At 45.9% G+C, this 21,426-nt stretch overlaps 1 protein-coding gene across 3 annotated transcripts in view; it reads left to right on the forward strand.

Annotated features, from left to right (window-relative positions):
• The window catches only part of LOC128872126 (homeobox protein abdominal-B-like), a 74,287-nt gene that overhangs the window by 33,120 nt on the left and 19,741 nt on the right, over positions 1 to 21,426 (forward strand). The gene's annotated exons all lie outside the window — the stretch shown is intronic.

Here is a 21,426-nt window from a genome sequence, read left to right on the forward strand (position 1 = left end):
GCGAACAAGAATCGCGTTACATAAAATAGTCTAACTGTGGAAACGTGTCTTTTTTGGTATTACACTTATTATAATTAGACTTGATTATAAATTCTTATAGCTTTCTTGAAGCGTTGACACCACTGCAAACATAAAGGATTTTGTGACTAATAAAATGTGTAAGATGTCCTCTCATAAAGGATTATTCCTCTGCTGCGCAATGTGCCTAATATAGAGGTCAATATTCTGTTACAGGGGTAGTTAGTATTTTTAAAGGTAATTCGTGTAATGGAAGGTTAATTTTCCTTTCTAGTCGGCTGGAACGTCGGTAAGAGCGCTTCTGAAAGTGACCATAACTCGCTCTTCTTTTATGACGCGTAATAAGCATGCTATCACTTTCTCCGGCTAGCTCTTATTCTTTTGGAAAGGCATCGGAGGTCCGGAGGAAAGCGATATCGAGTGTCCACTCGGGATTTTTCCATGGCTAATCGTAGTAAACAAAAGCTAGAAACGGCTGAAGTAGTTTCCAAGGAAACTCGTCGCCATCCGGTAGCCCCGAGTGATCCGTTTTTCGCGGGCACGTTCCTCTTCGCGAAGAAAAAATCCCGAGTCACGTTTTCACGAGGTAGCCGTCGTAATCCAGAGATTAACGGTCGGACACGTCCTGCGTCGGTGTCGTCGCGCTCTTCCCTCGGTTTAATGCGATCCAGGGTTTGTTTTATCATCGGCTATCAGCGGCCATATTTCAGCACGGGCACGGCTTGTATGATCTTCATTAGGGTTTCGGAATTCCCGCCACGGAGAGGCAATTTCATTAAACGGTGACTCGGCCGAAAGAAAGCCGTGTAGGAACTATCAAATGAGCGCAGAGTTCGTTTCGGTCCCTCTGTTTTACGATCCCCCGATGGCGCGCGGATGTTCGGCATTATTTCGATCATCTCCATGCATGTGAGCGTCAACCACCGTGCGCCGTGCGAAGCGTGACCGTGGCCCTGAAGCTCCAGTTATAAAACAAGTAAAATGCCGTCGTTATCTAAATCACTCGCGGTTGATTTTACGAAATCCTGATTCTGCTGGTCAGGTTACGCGCAGACCGTGGCTCGCGATGCTCTTGAACTTGCAGCCATCGAAGATGACCTGCTCCTTTCAGGGCTGTATCGAGGTACGGGTGTTAGAGGCTACGGAATCCTACCCAGCTGCGACTGGGTGCCTCGCGGTTTCTTTGGGGGTCTGCTAAATTTTTATTCGGTCCTGGGTACCGTCCACCGATGGGATTGGGCCGATGCACTCGACCGGTCCTCTCGCGTGGGGATAAAGACGCAAAGCGCTGGCCGCTGGTGGACTAAATAAAATTCAGAATTTATGGAAAACGAGGGAGGGAAAGGTAGACGTTGCCAAGCGGAGAGGAAAGAGCGTTGGAGAACGGGAGGGCCTATGAACGGACGAGGACTCCCTCGGCCAGCGTCGGAGAAGCTCTCCCCGATGAATTTGAATAAAAATGGGACGCTGAAACAGGCGGAATAGCCGACGGGAGCGGGGAACGAGATAGCAGGGAAAACAGGAGACAGAGAAGGAACGATACTCGTGTTCCAAGGGTGGTCGAATGGGTAGGCGGTTATGGTGCGTTGCGTTTCTGCTCGCATGAGAAAAATGGATACCCCGATGACGTCCGTGTGCGTCGCACGTACACAGCCGACATGTTTTTACAACGTCGGTTTATGCTGTCGCGATGAAAAGACCAATTGGCTGGAAGCCGTTTCTCTCCTACTTTTTATATTGTTTAACGAAAACATTGTCTGGAGTTTATTGAGCGCTGAATTTCGTAACGGAGTTCTCTATTTAGCTTTGCTCGAAATAGGGTAGCAAGACGAAACAGCACCTAAAACAGGTGCGAAATAATTACAGAATTTACAGTCAGTCAGTTTGATGTTCCCAAATAAATATTCATTATAAACACATATATGTGAAAAGTTTATTATATAATTTAGAGAAATTTCTTTAATAGACATAGAGGGTACGAGTACTTACGAGACTGAGTATAGATATTTTTGAGCAACTCAATAACGCAGAGCTAATTGTATTTACATACCTCCCTCTCCATTAGGTTAACAGGGGGTTGCGTAACATTCGTTTCCGCAATAATCGAGGCAGTATCAATCTAATTAACTCGAATTATTTGTATTCGGTAAGCTCGATTAGGTTTTCCATAAATTCCCGTCCAACATTGGAATGCGTAACCGTCTGGACTGGAGAGTTCTTTCGAAACTTTTCTAATTTCCTTCAAAGTTATACGATCTTTCGCCAGAACAGGACCGTAAATCCGTGCACGACTCGATAAGTTTATCGTTACGAAATTCGATTTAATTAACGTCGGCGCCGGGAACTTGGGCGACACTGCACGAACACACCCACTATGGAATTTAGCAGGAAAACTCTAGTAAAAACGGAACTCGGTGTAGGTTCCTTAATATTCATTAGCGACGATCCCTCTTTGGATCGAGCTCGAGGAAGATTTCACGAGATAGCGCGGGAATGATCAAAGATGGAACCGTTTCTGCTGAAGCATGGCCGCCGTTGGAGGATGGCGTTCTCCCGCTTTCGATCCGCTCCTCTCGGCTCTACCTCCATCTGTTGTTCCTTTCACCCGTCGTATCCCCCACTTCGGGGAATCACGATTTGGTCCGCACCTAACCCGTTCGCAGCGTACGCTGTACCTGCAACACTGGCTGGACCACGCATAACCTATACCTCCGGAATTTCTTGATTGCCAGCGATTTTTTTTTCAACGCGTCGGAACCCCGAGAGAAAATTAACGTGTAGAGTAAGAAGCTCGCAGCTTGGGTCCACTTGGTAGATCGACAGATGCAAATGAAAATAGAATCCAATTCGAGATACCACAAAAGTACAGAATTCCCTGCTTTGTGGTAAATGAAGTGGATTCTATAAACTAGAAAATCTGTTCGAAATGTGAAGGGTAAGAGGGACGTAGACGACAAGAGCAAACGGAGCCTTAAGACCAGAATAGCTGTCGTTCCAAGCGTTTGAGATTTCCACGGAGGCCATTTTTGAAGCTCGATCGAGAGCGGAGAGTTCGTGGAACGCGATGCCAACGCGAAGAGATAGACACGTTCCGGACAAGGGACACACGTGTTGGCGCAGAGCGGAGGAACGGTGTTGCCCACGCACACTGCAACCCGAGCCAGCCATTTTGAATTCCAGCAGGCTTTCTGCAGCCAGCATCGGGAGGGACGGGAGGAAGCCTGCGGATACGGGCTTGCGTTCTCGTCTTATTCTTCGGATGTCAAAGGACCGAGGCCACGAGGCAATATTGTTGATACTTGATGTTGCAGCCATGTTCCGGTGCTCGACTGCAGCGCACTCCTCTTGGCGGGAGATCCCTTTTTTTTCTCATCTCGTGCCTTTTTTCGGCCAGCTTGGTGGCAGTCTCTCCACTCCTTCCACCAGTTCCTTCGACGCACGGAGCGTCCAAACGAATCGAATGCCTGCCACATTTTGGCTCGCCTTTTCGGTAAGATAACCTCTGTGAAGCTTATTTTATTTCTTAGTTATTTATACAGCCAGTCACATAACTATTCGTACCATCTATGTCTATTGAAGAAATTTGTCTATATTAAATGATAGGTTTGATAATTCCAAATCAATACACATATGTATGTTTATAATGAATATTTATTTGAGAACATTAAACCCATGATTTAATTTAGACAAATGTCTTCAGTAGACATAGAGGGTACGAATACTTATGGGACTGACTGTATTTACACCCAAGTTATTGTACTCATTTCTCCAGCTCCAAAAAGGTGTGATTTCCAATCAAATTCTTTATTCCTAAAGAAGAATACCTATCTTATATTTGTAACAACCTAAGTTTCATGAAAATCGTTGTGTAACATATGTTGTGTATATTCGAGAGATAGTATGATGAGTAACGAATCGAACAATAGGTAACCAAATCTGTATTCATTTTGGGGTCAGGAGATAGTTAGGTCTCTGCGAATGAGTTCTGTTTCCACTTTTCATACACGCCTCGTAGAAATAGATGGTGATCCGCCCATGAAGTGGAGCCAGAGTGCGTCTAATAGTGGAGTTCACGAATGAGTGAGTTCTGGCACTAAATAAGATCCGAAACGTGGTGCGAAATGTTCGTTAGCAGGGTCTTCCGTGTCTCGAAATAGTCGAGAGCGTTCGTAGAAATTCGGAGCTGCGAGCGTTAAAACGTTGAAACATCGAGCCGACCGGTAGACGTGTCGTTTTCCCGTTACCCTCGATACTTGCTCGCGGGAACGTGCGTGAAAAGAAAACGAGGACGTTTTGGTCTTGTCGCGTAAACGCCGTCATAGGTGTTGGATGTCTTCCTCTTAATGGCGGCCGCGATTCGAAGGAGACTGGGGCCGAGCGAGCTTTCCGCCGACGGTCGTCCACTTAATCAAACGTACGAGCAGTAATATTCATAACTTACAGGGTATAATGTCGTAAAGCATATCCCGTATGTGCGTGTTTTAACGGAACGGCCTCGAGTTTATTTGAATTTCTCATGAGCCGTTGCTCGAGGTGTCGTTTAAAAATCGCCGCCAAAAATTATTTCACTCGGTTATACTTACTCATTTCCTTGGATATTTCTACTTAATTCAGAATTTTGCCCATCTCCGTCGTGCATCCCTTGCACCCGCGACATGGCTCGCGTCTGGCCACCATTTTGTATACTCTACGCGCGCGCATATTCCATTTGGAACGGCAACTCTTTATCACGCCCGCTCCCGCTTTCGTCTGCGGGTATTCTTCCTTTTCCACCCCAGTCTCTCCCCGTCCTTTCCCTTTCTCCTGTGGTTTTGGTCTAATAAGCTCCAGAATTTATTCTACCCGCACGCTCGCGCCTGAGACCAAAGGATCTTCGAGGATTTCTCATGGCCGTTGAAGAGGTTCGCTTATTATGCACTCGCCTCGCTTGTTAAACGTTCGACCGGTTCGTTAATTAGCCGCTTGAATTTTTCCACGCTATAGTTTCACGCCAGTTCGCGTGGTACTTGGTGGTCTTCTCAGTGGCACATTCAGTGATTCTTTAGGACATTTAAAAGACATTTATCTAAAATATTTTAGTGTTCTCGAGTCAGAAGCACAAAAATTTGTTCCTTCTGATCTCGAGATATTTTCCCATTTCTTTTGGCGCGTCCTTACTCGAATAGCACCTTCTGCTCCAAAATCGTTATTCTTGGGTTTGGCCTTCCAACGTCCTTGGTCCCAGTATTTATTGTGTATCCACTACAGACTTCGTAAATCGATTTTTCGTGGGTAACTTGTCCCACGACTCCGGATTCTGGAACCAGAGGTCGCTACCGGAAGGGTAGATGGCGCCACAGTCGCGAGATCGCGGTTTCCTTGAAGGTGGCCCCCGTGATCCTCCAGAAAATCCATGTTACGGGGCCGTGTGTTTTCGCGCCGCGAGGACGGATTATTTACACAACGAGAATAGACTTCTATATCAACTTCCTATGTTTGGAATCGCGTGCGCGCGTATAAAACCGGCTAATCGCTACGGCGATACATGTAAACGTCGCAGTTTACGACTGACGACAAGTTTACGCGAATCCCCCGTTATCCTGTCTACCTTTTCCTCCAGCACTATAGCATCTCGTTGCTCTAATCCTCAATTAGCGGTAATCTTCCTTGCTATGTATTTTCTAATAACTTTTCGACACGTTTCGACGTTACTCGACGGGATGGAACTCGACGAGTGGGTGATTTTTTCTTCTTATATAGTCCTTCCAATGAATGACGTATTTATTCGGGTCTAGTTTCGTTTTAGTTAGACGAAAGTCGTAACAGCTTGATGATTCAAACAGAAAGCAATATTACCGTCGCGACGTGTGATCGAATTCGATCAAAGGAAGCCTTGGATCCATTCCAATATTCGAGGAAGCGATCAAGAATATCGTGATTAGAATCTAAATTCTGTAAGTTACAGTTGGTCTTCCTAGGACTATCCTTTCGTGTAAAGATAGACACAGAAAGTATTAATTTATGCAATCAATCATTTCAGTTTCTCCTTTTTCTGCTCCACTTTTCCTGGCAACCCCTTTTGTTTACGCCGAGTGGCTGAAATTTATGAAGCTGTTTATTTCCGTTCCGGGGAGAACAACTTTTCATCTTCGCGAAACGGGGCCACCCTCTTATTTATATTACCTCACCCTTTCGGCGTCTTTGAGCAAGATTTTATACGATCCCCGTAATACGAGTAATGAAATGGGGTTGTTTTCGTCCAGTTCGACCTTATCGACCCCCTCTATCCCTGCTTTATCCGTTTACTGCTATCGATCTTTGACGGTCCTTCGCGGGATGGCGCCACGATCGAACTGCAGCTTCGAACCCTCCCGATATAATACAAACTACAGACCACTATAAAAAATTATTTTTTTAACGAAGTCATCGATTCGATCTCGAATTTGGAGTTGTAGAAGCATCAAATAATAAAGGTATCTACCTAATTGCTTACCATGAAGCATGAAATAATACTGGAAAATAAATACTCCCCGAGTAAGATAAATATTGTCACAGTACTCCAGTGTAGCGATTATTTTCCTTTTCTAATCTCGCACAGTATTGATCTACGGTTTCATCGCGAACGTTTCATTAACCGCGACTAAACCGTCGCGATTACCGGCATGTTTCATCTTAATTCTAATAAACGTGTAAACCTTCGCATTCTCAGGAGTCAGCGGTGCATGGACGCACGAACTGCAAGGGCGTCGATCACCTTTTTATACCCTCCATCACCGTCTCCATCTCCGTTCCATTTACTTCCCAGAAAAAAGATTCCATCGCGGATCTCCATCCATTTTCCGTAACAATGATCTCCCACCACCAGCGCGTTTACTGATACACACCCCCTCCTTTCAAACGGGGCCCGTCCCACCTTTTCATCCTAAATCGCCAGGAGGAGAAAAAAATGCAAAGCAGTTGCCCTGGGAGCTATTTACCATCTCCCATCGTCCCTGTAACCATTTTCTCTTGGGCAAATCTCAACCCCTCGAGGCACCCCCTACAAGAGGTGGGTGTGGAGCTAGTGACTTCTCATTCCTCCGTCAATTTTTGTTTCGCCTTGTTTTCCTGCGAACTATGTAAATAAAAACAACATAGGTACCGTAGAAAAGGATCGCAAGGAATGTTATGTTTATTGCGCGAATACAGGGGAAATTATCCGGTACGCAATCAACATTCATTAGTCAACTGTACATCGAGTTTCTTTAAAAGCTAATTGCCTCGCGATGCAGGCATTATAATTTCCCGCATAAAACGTAATCCTGCGTTATCCGGCAAATGCGAAGGGCGTCGAACGCAACAAGTGCGATGACACGTTTTTCGCTGTTCGTTCGACGATGCTGTGCAACGAGCGTATGAATAAACTTGCCGTCCGTGGCTGTGGAAAAAAGTTTTACGGACTTTTGATTTTTATCGGCGCGACGCGCGAGGAGGTCCCGTTAAAAACCTCCTCGATTCCCCCATTACTCGCAAATAATGCACGTAGCACCGTCCTGAAGCGCGCAACATAGTTTTACTTATAGCAAACTGTCTCGCAGAGTATCAGCAAATAATTATAATTATTATGCATAATATAATCGCCTTGTATACAATTGGGTTGCTCGTCGAAACGGTTTATCGGTTGGAAGGATTCAGACGCGGTTTTTGTATTTATTCCAGCGCGATCTATTCTCTGATCTTTCTGCCGCGGCGACTACGATCGAGTAAACTTTTGCGAGACGTACAGCTGAACGGCAAATGTAGCGATCTAAACACGAATTCCCGGTATGTAAACGCAGACTTTCCTACGGTCTGATGCAACGAATCTACACGCTTATAAAAAGCCCGCTGTCGAGCGTTTGCGGGATATCTCCGCCAATGTTTATCGCGGCGCGGAGAAAAAGAGATGTCCCGAGACGCCCAATCTTTGGCAGACTTTACTCCGTTTCCTGGGAAGGAATGTATTTCCAAATAAACTGCGAATACAGCCGATTCTTCGACATTGGACTCTGTACATAAAAATAATTCATACGTTTCTTTCTTAATTATATTTCCATAAAGAATTAACAATATAATTCGACCTACAATAATTTTTAGCGTTCAAGAAAGAAGATTTTTAGCGTTCGAGTTCCCTTCCGAACGAAACACTCCGAGTTATTTCAATTTGCGAAGCGTTCGCCATCTACCTCCATCGCGTTCGCCGACGCGAATCGCTATACAATACGGTTTTTATAGTAGCCCGCGTTACGTAGGCAGAGACGCGTGCTCGTAACTCGATTTGCATGAGTCTATATTCGTGAACGCGGAGAGTTCGCAAGAAAGTCGACTGCGCCGTTGAAATTTCGAGGAAGAGTTGTTTGAGCGCTGGAAGATTCGTTCGGAACGAAGGTATTTCTACCGTTTGCTAAATCTAGACTAAAAATAGAGAGTAAATCGAAAATGGAGAATACAAAGTCTGCGAAACAAGGGAGAACGTTCCGTTGACTGTTTAATAAACGTGGAATACCGATCATTATCGAGCATTGATATTTTCGAGGGAATCTGATAACAAAGCCTTCTTCCTTATCTCGCAAGCCTCTCGCTACTTCTCCACATTCGTCTTTCATTTCCATCCGAGCTTCGCGATAAATTTATCATTTATGAATGCATACGTTTGGAGAACTCTCGTCCATTCGAAACAAGCAGTGCTCGGGTCACCTAGTGGGCGGAATAATCGACGCCCCTTGCCGCGGGCTCGTATAAACTCTTATCTAAATTCTTGGCCGGATCGTAAGGTGAGATACAAGCGAAAAAAGGGAAAAGGGGGCGGCGGCGGACGTCTGGAAAGTAGACATTTTACTTCCAAGATGGACGAACGGTGGAACGGGGAAACTGCTTTCAGACGAGAGAGAGTGGAGATGCAGAGAGAAAACTGAGTGAACAGGGGGGTGGGACGGGCTCCAGGACTGGCGAGATAGCTGGGGTGGAACTGGCTGACTCTCATTAAGCTAAATTGTCTCCGAGGATGAGCTTCCTTAATTACTTAGCCAGGTCCGCCGCTACGGTGGCTCCGTCGCCGTTGTCTCGCATTTTATTCGCGTATACTGCCAGGAGTACGTATTTCTATCCATGCTGTTGGTTCCACGCTGGACCAGAAATGGCCGACGTCAGTCTGCAAACGAGGAGAAACATTAGGCATCAATTTTTGTAAAAGTTCGAGTACTTGGTCAAGTACTTGAGTTCTATGGCACCCCTCTCGAATTTAGATTTTACCAAGCTTGAATTGGATGGATTTATTTGACGCGTTATGGTCTATATAATGCATTAATCATAAATATATCTGGCCAATCGCGCAAGATTGGATCCACCGAGTTCGTCTGCGAATAAGGATCCAAAGGGGGTGCAAGGAGGGATGACTAGGCGACGGAGGACGGGGAATGAGCGCGAGACGGAGGAGCAGGGGTTTGATACGAGGTGGAGTGTCGGGGTGCGAAGAGAGGGAACTGCCTCTAAATATGCTAATACCCCCGACGTGGGGTAATGAGTTCCTCGCGCCACCACGATCCGCCGGACTGCTATGCATATATATTCAGCCATAAACACAACTTGGATCGCTATATGTAACGTACCAACCGCCCCAGGGTGCGCGACTTATTGGTTGCTCGCCGGTTGCTTGCCTTCTCCTTCCCCTTTTTCTTTGTCCCCGCGACAAAGCTCGCCCTGGAGTCGTCTGTGATTTGCGTCTGGGAAACGTGGAGGGAATGAAATATTTCTTCGGCCGAGGGATGAAAATTTTACCTGCGAAAGCAACGCGAACGGTGGATAAATCTTTCCATTGTCGCGCTATGGGAACGTGAGAGGAATTAAATATTACACGTAGGACACGAATTTGAGAGTAATAATTAATATTTCATGCAGAATACAGCAATAATAAAAACGGAGGTAGAATAAACCGTAAACAATAAATACCTGAGGGATGAAATTAAATATTCTTCTCAGGACGCAGTAGCTTCCTTGTCGTTTGTTCAATCGCTCCGAAGCAGCGCTGGACGTAAAATCGAATATATTAAATTATATAGAGAAAATGTAGTATAATAGTGTATAATGCCTACCGTTGCTATCGGACGATGCAGAATCACCCTGGCGAAGGCAGGATGAAACTCTGGAGCTCTGGCAATTTCCGCAGGCTGGCAAGCTCTCGTCCCTATATCCGGGTCGCCATCTGTCCCCCGTGCCTCGGCGTCCATCCGATTTTCAATTTCCACCACGTTTCCCGTTTCCTGCTTCTGGGTTGCCTGGGCTCGCTTTCATCATGGCGGATGCCTCGTTCCATTGGCTCAGCCCAAGCTGCCCGCTTCACGCTCGTTTACATCAACGGTCCCCGGGGCGGAGAACTTTCCGTTCACGTCAAGAAAAATCGTGACTGGTCGACTCTCCGACCCACCAGATATTCTCTACTCGATCTTGGCGGATTCTTCGTCGATGATATTTATCTCGCGCGTTGACTAAAATTGAAAGTCCGTATGCGTGAAATGTTTCGCGATGGAGTAGACTGTCCGAAGCAGTCGATTGAGCGTATGAATAATTAAACAAGCGGCAGAGGTTGTGGGATACCAAGAACAAGCTTGGCAAGCCCGATTAACCCATTCGCGGCTAAGCAAATTTATAGCGTTTTGCCTTGGGCGCCAAGATTTAATACAGATGTGTAATCCGGGTTATTATTTTGATAATAAAAAGTTGTTTTACAAAGAAAATTTACGATCTTCTTTTGCAATAATTCGTGACTCAAAACTGAACTTCGAGATGTTTCATAGTTGGCAGTGAATGGGTTAAGCGATTTTAATTTTTTTGCTAGGAGTAATTCAAGTTTACGCTTCGAAAAACCGTCGGACACGGCTAATGAAGTAATTTAATACTTTTTCGACCTTGAATATACAGTTGTGTGTGACTTGTATGTTCCTCGAGGCAGACGTCGCAAGATACCTTTCGAAATTGATATCAGGTTTCTTTTGTATGAATGCAAATATGACTCTGCTCGCGGTACGACGATCTCACAGGAGTCTAAGCGTGGTTCGCTAATCTAGACCGCGCATCTACCGGTTTAATGGAGGTTAAAGAGGAATAAATCCGAGCGCGACGAAACGACCGCGTCGAAGAAGTCAGGGACACGAGGCGCGTGGCACCGCGCCGACGACGGATGACGATGCCTCGGGAAAAACTAGACTAGGCGTTTTTATGGGCCATCAAATTACGCCGACCACCTCATAAAATGTTTAAGCGGGCTTCCGTGCAAGACACTCAACCGGCGACTGGGCTAATGTCCCTTTGGCAAAAGTGCATCTTTCCGTTGTACCTGCATCGGCCTCCCCCCCCTGTCAGGGTTCCTTTTTGGAAAAAAATTTCCTGTAGGAAGGTCGCGAGTTAGATAGCCTTTAGCGTTACGCGTTGAACAGTCTCCCACTGTTACGGCAGTTGATAGGTTTCCTGTGGCTGCTTACATTTCGTCAACTGGACCCATTTTTATATTCCTATCTCTACCGTCGCTACTTAAGAGCCTTTCTCGGTATTAGAAACTTCTATGTTTATTTTCGCAGGCAATCCTTCCCGGCATAAGCAGCCTTTCGAGAATCGGGTGGCCTTCTTAGAAGACTCTGTTCTCGGAGGGTGCTGCTGACTCTCGGAGTGTTTGAAAAACATCGATAACGAAGGGAAAGTTTAGCGTGACTTTTGTCACGTATCTCCTCGGGTCTCGACAGTTTCCTCGAAATCGTATATTGTTAGAACAGCTTGGATCTCTAAGGGAATAACAAAAGCAAGAAACCTCTCGAACCCACGCGGTCACTTCTACGCATGCTTAATCGAAACGATCGTATAATTGAGTCATTTTATCGATAATATACATCTGTGGAAGGTCTCCTTTTCGAGTAGAACTCGTGGCTTCCAAGGGAGTTCGCGGAAGGCACAGCTGGGAAGCAGTGTAGACAGAGGGTTCGTATTGAGAAATTACCGAGGAGAGACCGAGACGAACGACTTCTTGCCGCGAGAACAGATTAACGGGGCATTCGGTGTTTGAGCGGACTCTTGCGAGTCCGGTGCCATCGTCGTTGGCAGCGCGCCGCCATTAAACGCGCCAGAAGAAATCGGGAAGTCGTTCCGCGAAGCGGTACCAGTTTGTCAAGTTCCGCGGACATTGAAATAGAGACATCAGTACGGCCAATGAAACAGGCAGTAACAAAGCCCGAGAGGGACCGAGACTGGAGATGGACGAGCAGCGGGAGCTAGACGAAGAAGACGCGTTTCGCACTTGACTATTGCTAATCCAGTGTGCCCCGTCCCGTTGTGAATGAACGCGTAAACGACAGAGCGGGCCGCGTGGGCAACGGAGCCGTTAATATCGCGTGACAAGAATAAACGTCGACCGTAATTCAATATTGTAATTATACCCTCGTAACGGGGCTTTATTGTGCCGATTAATATGCGCCGTTAAAGTAATTGCCGGTTGCGCGGACTGCTCTCGCACCTATAATGGCTCGTTTAATCATCTTAGACGGAGGAGACGACGCGTGCCGGGACACGCGATTTCCAATTTCAGCAATTTCGACGTAGAACGGCGGTTAAACGGCTCGACGAAGGTGGAGGGAGCTCCGATTTAGAATAACGTTTAACTCGGTGATTCACACGTCATCCATATATGGGTGACAGGATTTTTCACTAAGAAATTAAATATATTACTTCTGAAGATGAGATGTTAAAGAAAATAAATCTGCGCAGGTTTCATAAATTTGGCGAAAGTAGACAAATTAGTACTAGTTCAAAACAAAAATAATTTCCAGTTATATAAAATCAAAGTGTTAGGCTTGTATAAATTTACACGAGTTGTTTGGCAGTCAACGCGAATAATTAACACTCTATTATACATCGGGGAGAGGTTTTCGAAGATCAGTTTACTTTTAGTCTTCTGGAGCAAGAGGTAAGAAACGTCATCGATACATTATTGAGAAAGGGTTCGATTCGAAGGGGGATTGAACCAGGGTTGATTCGATAGCTCCACCAATGTAGTTGAAGAAACGATCTCGTAGTACCTTAATTAATCGCTTCTCCACTTTGTTACTTTTGAAATCGGCCACTTTGTCGGCCCCCGGTTTAATGGGATGCCGTCCGAGTTTCACGCCCGTTCGTGGAAAAAGTAGACGGAGAACGGAATGGAAGACAGCTGGGCGGGCTGGGCATTTTGGAAACATTGCAGCCTCGGAGAAATTTATCTTTATGGAAATACTTTTAAACTTCACGAGGAACTGGAATTAATCGGGCAGGAACGGCCGACCGCGTTCTTTTAATCTCGTAATATACGACGCGTTGTAAATAATGAACTTTATCGCTTCGATAAAGTCGACGCTGAAACCGCGTATTCCAGTCGGCGACGATTACGATAATTCTCCTACTCTAAGCAGAAAATTGCGCCAATGAGAAGAAAACAAACGAAAACGCGATAAAATGCACGAGTACAATTCAAAATGCCGAGCGTGCTCGAGCTAATCCAAAGGCCATGGAGGAAATTAAGCTTTCGAGGGAATACTTTCGAAAGCATAAGTATGTTTAATACTTTTCGTGACTTTACGAGTAACTCCTTCTTAAGAAAGCGTTGGTTAATCATGGTTCTGAGGGCAAAGTTTGCTTACGCTTCGAAAATAGCGCTCGGTTTACTCTGGAGATTGAATAGATTAGCTTACCGATTTTGTTGACATTGGAGACAAAATTCCGATGGCAATTGGTAACGCCTCCCGTCCTTGGCAGCTTGATTTGCACGTCGGTGACACGGTGCCCCGAGAAAAATTGAGCGAACGAGGAACGCGAAGCGACTGCGAATGACAAAACGACGCCGAAGAATTCGCGGCGTCCAACGTCCGCGATTATCGAGCCTCGTCGAATGAGAGAAAGGAGCAAAAGGAAGGGAAGGAAGAAGTCGGTACGGAGCCACTTCACGTTCTCATGACGCGGCGGTCATTTTAAACGAGGCTTGCGAGTCGGGACCACCCACCTCATGGAGCTTGGCTGATTATATATACCTCAATTTCGACCGTTTTCGGACGTTCCACCTTCGGGCTCGCGGCCAGCAAAAATTCAAAAACCGAGGACGGTCCAGAGACTCCGGGCTTGGAACGCGTTTTAAGAGATTACCACGGGCTTCCCCTACCTTCTTCCACCTCGTCGTCCTCTTTTTTTTCCCTTCTTGCTACGTCGAATGGCGTAGATGTGTTTCTGGATCTACTAATTGGTCGTAAAGGAAATTATGTTCGGAGGCAGAACTCGTCCCCGCGAGCCGGCTGCTGGTAGGCTGAAAAGGGTTACCCTTGAGTGCCGCGGATTGGCTTCTTTGTTGAGGATTTAGCGCGTTAAACGAGTGTCCAGATCGACTGGTTTTGTAGTTTCTATGGCTACATCTTCTCGTCTCTGATCTGCCGATGGATACAGCAACCTGGGATTGCCAAATTCGGAAGGAGGGTTGCCTCGGGATTTGTGATCGATTCGTCTAGGTTAAATTCTTCTGACGAAGATAATAACACTATGAAATAATCAGATTTAGAAGATCTAGAACTCCACCTCCATACATCAAAGTCCCAGGAGACCGTGAGAGATTGTCACCTTCTCCAAGTGAAAGCATCTCATTTCCCACCTTCGACCAAACCTCGTCAGCGGTATCAGGCGTCTCCATATCGCGCGTGCCGTCAACTGGTGTCACTTGTATCCGGTTTGCGATATTCCACCCCGACGCTGGTTAAAACGTTTGTTCCTGAACGGTGATGTTGCTGCCGTTGGCGGCGGCGACGTCGGGCGCTGGTGGTGGCAAATATATTATGCCTCTCGTAAAATTAAGTTTTTACGATCATTTTATGGTCGTGCGCGGTCCGTCGATGCTTAGTACCTATAGGTGTGCATTTCTCGCAGCTGTGCTTTGCGCGAGCCTCGTGGCAACTCGTCATCGGACCTCTTTCATCATCCGCGTTACCAGAACATTGTAACCGTTTTCAGAAAGCGGACCTGTCCCGTTCGAATCTTCACTCTATTTACTCCACGCGTACAGGATTCGAGCACCAGACCGCACCGTCCTGGACGATGTGCTACGGAAACGTCTCATCCTTCGTGCACTCGTAAATCCAAGAACTTAACAGGTTATTTGGACGACGAATCGAATCTAGGACACTTCGATGTGTAGAAAGACAGGGAACACGGTGTCGAGGAATTTACCACTTGCACTTTATGTAATTGGATATTTAATATCTTAGTATGAATTTATACAAAGAATCATTGCACAGAATTTTCACACAACACATTTTGGATCACTGAAGAATGGATTTCTGAAACAGAGCGCAATCGTCGCCACCCCGTCGTCTCGAGCAATCTCCTGTCGGGCCGCTTTTATCGTCGAAGACACGTCTAGCATGTGGAAACACCGGCCACCGTTTAACGAACGAACGTGTCGCCGTGGGACGCGGTAAACTGCGACGGGAGCAAACTGTCCGAGTGACAAGGACTAAATGAAACTGGCTGCTACGCGCGTCCCGTCTTTTCCTTTCGGGAGTTGCAGCTTTCACTTTGTATGAAAAAATTGTGGACCCCTCCGATCGCGTTCTAAGATTTCACCGAAAATTCGGCTCTTGGGGGCAGTCGTGGGTGGATGGGAGAGGTCCTCGTTGGTGAAAGTCGGCCACGAGTCGAAGGAAAAGCGAATTCGAGCTCGAACATGGGGGGTAAGCATCCCTTTCTGTCGGTATTTAGGTCGACGCAGGGGAAACTTTTGGAAACTTTTACTTTTGTATGTATCGCGTACACGAGCGTCGATGAAGAGTAGCGAAATGGCCCCCAGTGATTACATTGTTAGCTCTCGGATATTTTTAGCAGAGACGAATTCCTCGTCGGCTCTGCCAACCCTGAAATTCACAGATTTACAACGTGCTTCGTAAAAAAAAAAAAATCTCCGCGCACAATATAAAACGTTTCGGAGACGTCAAGTGCCGAGTATAATGGAAGCATTTTTAGGCTGGAATTCCAGAATCTGGCAGCCATTGAAAAAATACACGTGCGCGTGTTTGTACGCGCTTGATATATGAATGCTCGTGTTTGTACAGATGCATACGTGAATTTCATATAGGGGATACATATTCCTTGGCTCTTATTGGAGCAAGTACAGAATTATTTTTTGGAAGGAAGTGCTTCTGAGGTTGAATCGAAGTCAATTCCCAAAACTAGGGAGAAGGGGAGAAAAAAAAGGGAGAAATGTGGCTTCGCAGCGACCACAGTGTTTACGTGAGGGGTGGTGAAAGGCAGGGCTGAATGCTAAGGAAAGACCGCGACCGTGCAGAGGGATCATATTATTTTAGTTGAATTATTTATAGAGCGTTGCAGGAATAAGGCGCACGTGTGGCCCTTCTCTGGAAAAGGAAACCCGCGGGTCCCACCTGAAAGAACGTACGGTCTGGATGGGGTAGAAATAAGGCAGCAACGGAATCGAAGAAAATTTTGCCAATTCGGAGACGAGATTGGAAGCTTCGACGAAACGAGAAACGGCTCCGAAGATTCCGCTCGGTGATCGCTGCAAGTCGTTCCTTAGAAAAGGTTTTCCGCTCACGAGATAAACTTTTATTCGATCAACGGCCCAGTTTAAGGTACAGCGAGCCGGTATTGTCGCGTATCGGTTCAGCAGCCTCGAGATAGGAAGGAATTCGCCGATAAATTCGGGCGAAAGGGTGGCGGACGTGCTTAGGGGTGGGAGCCAGGCTGAAGTCTTGGCAGCTGGAGGCGTGGTCGCTGAACAACTTTCTATCTGAGACAATCTTCCCTGCAGTCGACAAGCGTATCTTCATTTCTGCTGTCTACTGTCCTTAAAAATACTGGAACACTTTAGCCGATATAATTGCGTCTTCTTTAGATATTTTTCGAAGCGATTTTCAGGAATGATTAGCATTGATTCGACACCTCCAATCAGGATTGAAACGTGGATATCTTGGGAGTGTAGCAATAGCTCTTCAATATTACTCTGTCGCAAGTCTTTGTTCTTTAAACTATCTATATCTCGCAGAATGTCGCGAAACCGCGAGATTTGACGTTGCAATTAGCGCCAAGTCGAGAATGCTGAGAGTACACTTCATCTACTTAACCAAATAGAACCATAGGAAAGACCAACGCGACGGAGGAAAATCTCTTTGATCGGTGCAACCACGGCAGAGTTCAATAGTTCCAAGTTTCCTCACACCATGTTTCAAATTCTAGCGATACTTTCTTCAAATTTTTTCAAAGTTATTCTGATTTCCACCAATATCTCTGTTACGCCCAAGGGCTTGGGACCTTCTACGCTAACCTAAAATTATAGGATGAGGGCCTGTGCGGATACGAGCCTCGGGGAGAAAGGATTCGACGACGAGCTGGACAGCTTAATCGGTTAGAGAACAGCCCATACAGGGTGTGGTAAAATTGGCGGACCGATGGTAGCCATCAGAGTAAGCAAAAATGCGTGCCTTTTAAGTAGGTCAAAAAATCAGTAGTCTTTCAGTTACGGAGAACCAAGATACGCATTCTAAGATTGGACCATCAGCTTTGGCACCTCCTGTACAGCACAGGAAATATTCGAGAGTCCAGAGTCGAGCGATCGGATAGGATTCCTGGCTCGCTACGAGATAAAGTTAAAAACCAAGCCTTTCGAGGGGACGAGGAGCGAACATATGAAACATTGTAAAGTCCCCAAGGCGAGACAACGCTCGTTTCCATCGCGGTTATCAGCCGACCGTTCGTTGGCGCCTGGAGAAGCCTGGGCAGCCTCTCAGCTCCGAGGACTTTATCTTCGAGCCTGCGACGATAGAGAATGCAAAACAGTGTCGCAAAAAAACAAGACCTGGGGGAGGGGTGGGCCGAGATGAAAGGAGAGGCATGCGCTTGGCCAGCAACGGACAGAAGAGGGAAGAAAGATCTTGGGAGACTTTGCCTGATGAGGACGGTTCCCATGACGACGCAACCCCAGGAACACGAAACGGTCTAGCCATCCTTGACTCAATACCGGCTCGCCATATACTCACGTAGCTCGCGTCGAACCTCACCCACCACTTCTCTTCTCGGTCTTCAAACCCTCTTAAGCTCTGCCCCTTTCCTCGTGGCCCTCGCCACCCACTTTTGCCGTCCCTGGTCAAATGGAATATCCCACGCTTATACTTTGTTCCATCTGCGGCCCCATATCGTGCGCGTTCCCGCTTGCGTGTGTATGCTGTCGAGAATAAATAATTTGCGTTCCTGACTAAAACATATCGCAGGTAATCTGAAATAAATAATAATCACCAAAATATGAGAGCCAAGGGTAAAGGTTCCATGGTATTTTCAGACAGGAACTTATCGTGAAAGGTAACCCATAGAAACAAGTACCTGATTGATTTTGCTCCGTTTCATTGGATTTTATACAACAATAAATAAAATAATAGAGTATCTAACAATGATAATAACTATCTCTTAGATAGTAGAAATTCTGCCCTTCAATTTGCGTTTTGTTAGAATTAAATCGGACGATTCTGCACCGAGATACAACACTTTAAACTTTCCCATTTATTAGGTCCTTTAATATGTAGTAATATATGTATAAGAATAACATGAATGACCAGTGACCTACATACGTAGTACGCAATTCCAAGAAATAATAGTAAGCACAGTAGTAGTATTTCCTGGAAGGAAAACCCCTTTAAATTCTAAGAAATAGTAGTAGACATTGTAGTATTACCTGGTGGGAGAACCCCTCTAAGTTCATTACAAGAGATGCAAATTTATGTATTGTTCCTTTCGAGCGATTTTGATGAAACTTGGTATACAAGGGTTTTTGGGGTAGCTGATTCCAAATCTGAACTCAAAATTCAGAAATTCAAAATGGCGGAACCAATTTATCGGGACAAAATGCGAAAAGTGATTAAATTTGAATGAAAATTGTTCAGTCTTGAACAATTATAGGTTCTAAAGAAGACTTCAAAACAAAAGTCGAATCACCATCGTTGAATGCAGTAAAAATGGTTGAAGATCGTTAAGGGACAATACTATAGAATTTATGGCCGCGTGTTCGGATAACAGTGTGAGGTAGGGACAGAATACAAACATCGAGCGGCGGATATCGCTCAAACGGAAAGAAAAAAAGAGGAAAAAGGCTGTCTGCGACTGGACTTGGAATCGCTGCATTATCGGGGCTCGCTGGACTTGGGCGTAGCGTAGGTTCCTCTAGAAAAGTTTCTAGAGGAACCTACTAGAAAAGTGAGAAACAAAAAAAAAAAAAGAATTGTTCCATGTAAATGTGCGAGTCTACTCAAAGTGCATGAAGAGGTCAGTTGGCGAGTCCAAAGAGGTCCAGAATCGTATGAAGAAACTCGTGCAGTTGGCGATCTGGTTCGTCTCGCAGAGCGCACGCCACTGCCATGTTGGAGTCGACCGTCGGAAGAAGCGGCTCCGATTGGTCGCGCGGCCATATCGTCTGCCTGTAGAAACGAGAGGGCGTCTCGGTGCTGGCGGTGTTCCACGCGGAAGGCGTCTCGACGCCCCGCTAAAAACGGCACGCGTCGCATCACATGGTTATGGGTCTCGACGACCCTTTTCCACCGCCCTCCCTCTTTCCCCTCTGCCCTAAAAACCAGTCATACATCGCGAAGACACATCGACCCCTCGCGGAGGTTCTCCTCTAGGATAGATTTCAATTTCACTCGGCTGATATTGATGAAGATTTGTGCGAACGCGATGCCTGAAAGGGTTGGTTCTGTTAGGGATGGTTGGCCCGAGTTGAGCTACTTTTGCATTGCATATTTATGAAACAATTTTTGGAGCAGATTTCTGTACAACTTCGTTTATGGTTCCGAGTATCTTTTATGGGGGAACTCTTCCAATATACTCCACCGTTTACAGGATACTCCTCCAGGGGAAAGAGTGTCTCCGCGGGGTTTAATTGCACGGAAACTTTTTTCGTGACTCGAGTTTCGTAATGACCGAACTGGGGCGTCCGCGCAATGAATGCAACCCTTTCCGCCGAGGTTTAGTGCTGTGAATTAAGACTGGCGTCAGCTCCTGAGAGATTGGAATTTTTTTTAATTATCTCGACGAAGCTGATTTTTCGAAGGGGGATTATTCGGACGAGATAAAGTTCTTAACCCTCTGTTACGTAAGGAGGAAATGGGAACACGGCTGGAAGTCATCGTTAAATTATTTTTCAGAAATGTCCGGGGATGCTGACTGTCGGGTCAGGTGCTTCGATATAGCCACTGTGAATCGATGCAGTTGTGGCAGCAGTACTCGCTATTTACTGAAAAATCCGTCTACTTCACATAAACTACCCCTGTGGGATAACGAGGCGATAAATATCGACCCATTACAGTGGCGCAGGGCGTTATCGAAAACGCGCGTTAAAGTCACTTCGAGGGCGATAAATTTCCTCCCGAGTCATGGGTCAAGGTTAAGCATCGTATATTTTTAACGTGGCACCTGATAATTTTTAACTATCGCTGCTCGATGTAAGAATTTGACTCGACAACGAAGGGTAGTTTTCATTTCCTCTCTACATACCGTCCATGGTAACTGAAAACAATTATAAATGCCCTAAATATTTACATAAATATTCGTATACTCTATGTCTCTTAAAGAACTTTGTCTAAATTGATCTTTTCAAAGAAATGTTGTATACATATATAATGAAAAGTTTATTTGGAAACATCAAACCTATCATTTAATTTAAGCAAACTTTTCAACAAACACAGAAGTACTGACTCTAATATATTTTATATATTTTCCAAATAAGAATCATCCAAAACCAATCATCTTTGTCCTTCATCCCCGCCAAAAGTTCAAGGACCATACCGAACCGCCCATCCCTCTATCTTCTAGCTAACCCCTATCCGCTAAAAAATTTGCATGAATCCCACGTTTGGCGAGTAATCGTCGGGAAGCGTGCGACTTTTAATTCGATTACACGACGCAATGCGCGCTCACTGCGTGGCATGGGCTGCGTAAATGACAATTGGACGGCTTCCGCGAACCGTTTCATAGAAATGACAGAGTCACCCCTCGAGATACTGGCAGGGAAGCAAGAGCTTTCTCGTGTCCGGCTGTTGCGCGCCCTCGACCAATCTCCACGGTACACAACGTCGCTGGCCAGCGTGCTTTCGAAGTTATCCCTCCCTTTAGCTTTTACTTTGGCTTGCTGGTAATATCCCCTGTGGCACGTCCTGCCCACATTTCGCCAAGCTTTACCATTTTCCTCCCCTCTGGCTCTCTTCTTTTTCCAGCGTTTGCTCCCTCTCGGTTCCCATTTACGAAAGAAACTTGTCGCCCCTTTTGTTCAGGGACGTGGGCAGGATTTGTGTAAGCATAACGGGGATAAAATGCCTGCCTTTCGGCTGGAACGATTGTTACACGGGATTTTGTCGA

The sequence above is a fragment of the Hylaeus volcanicus genome, chromosome 2, assembly GCF_026283585.1.
Source record: "Hylaeus volcanicus isolate JK05 chromosome 2, UHH_iyHylVolc1.0_haploid, whole genome shotgun sequence".
Classification (NCBI taxonomy): Eukaryota; Metazoa; Arthropoda; class Insecta; order Hymenoptera; family Colletidae; genus Hylaeus; species Hylaeus volcanicus.